Below are 1721 nucleotides of genomic sequence, written 5' to 3'. Positions count from 1 at the left end.
TAAGCAGATAATAAACAAAAGCAGAATGAATAAAAATGTCCATGCGTGATATAAGGGGGGGCAGAAGTAATGAACATTTCTGAGAGCTAGCCATGTTCACAGACAGTAACTGCAATGTCAGGCTTGATTGCTTGATGGCATAACCCTATACCATAACACACTGTTGTTATTCTCCCATAAATAGAAACAGAATTGAAGTGTACATGCTATGCAAACAAGAATCAAGCAAGTATTCACAGGGGATCAAGTATGATGAGATGAACTCTGGAGACAGATGTTCTGGGTCTGGGCCTGCCCCTCCCACTGGAATCAACCATCTGTGGATGCAGGTCCTTTTAACACTTTTGAGCTAATATTTGTGTTAGCACTTACCTGGGTATTATTACACTCAATCCTTGTAACTGCCTTATTACGTGCCTTTTTTTTCTTTTTAACATCTCCATTTCAGAGAATAAGAAATTGAGGTTTTAAAAAGTTAAACAGCTTAACCACTACTGGAATTGGATGTGCCTAACTCTAGAACCCCTCTATTCTATCATGTCTCCATCAACAGATTCACTAAACCCCATGCTCACATGCTATTGTGAGCACTGGAAAAGATGTGTATAAAAGCACCTTGGGAAATGTTAAACCAATGCGGTTGACATTACAAAATCAACCAAGGGCATACAGAATTTCCTTTAGAAAATATGGGCAACTTCAGGAAGCCCTCCGTGAAATACATGAGGATCTTCTCTCAGCATGGAAGCCAGGGAGAGAGCGGTCTGGCATTGGGAACTTTGGGTGGCTCTCCCACAGTAGATTGCCCAATGCATGTGATCTTTCCCTCCGCTCTGCTAGGAAGGTTCCTCACAGTAGCTCTGGAGATAGGCATAACCCATTAGGAACTGAACAGCCCACCTTTAACCTTTTTTGGAAAAGACCATTCTATAAAATCTCTTTGACGTTTCCTTATATAAATAAAGCAGGCATGGCTCCATTTTGTCTAGAAGCTCATCTCTGATCAGCTTGCCCGTCCTGGCCTCTGCTTCTGAAACTACTTTCTGTGTTCTGTCGTTTTTCGCTATTTTATTTCTCTTAGCTTTTATTTCTCAGCCAGCCCGTACCACGGAGAAGAACCCCATTTCTATCTCCAGCCAGGGACATGGGCCGGAGGCAATCATAATATCATTTCTTTTTTACTTATGTACCCTGTTAACAAGCATTATCTTAATTTGCATACAAGCTCAAGAGGAAGGTACGCTCTAATTTCATATATTAAATTATGCATGTTTCTGCAATACGTTGTTAAATCGTGATAAAAGACCAACTCAAAGGCCATCTGCAGTGCTCCAATCCAACTTCCCGTTCTTAATGTGGACAGAAAACCTGGGAGCTGAATGGACTTCCCAGGTACTCAGGCCAGGCACAGGCCCAACCAGTAGTGGAGCTTTAACTTCTCCAGAACAGATTTAAGGACAGTGCCCTGAGCTGACCCCCAACTCTAATGGAGCTTCAAATGAAATCTAGTCCAGGGCCACGACTTCCTGGAAGGCTACCGCCTCCAGCCAGCATGACTTTTCTTTGAGAATACCCTGCTAAATGAGCGGGCTTGGCTTGATTCAGAAGTAATCCCTTTCTCTTGGGTGATTGGGTTCACCCCTTACACTTCAAATCAAAGATGGCACTTTTTTCATTCATTCTGCAAACAACCACTTATAAAAGATGCGGTAGCGACGCCA

This window comes from Marmota marmota, unplaced genomic scaffold (genome assembly GCF_001458135.2).
Source record: "Marmota marmota marmota unplaced genomic scaffold, marMar, whole genome shotgun sequence".
NCBI classification, from domain to species: Eukaryota; Metazoa; Chordata; class Mammalia; order Rodentia; family Sciuridae; genus Marmota; species Marmota marmota.
This window is presented reverse-complemented; position numbering follows the sequence as displayed.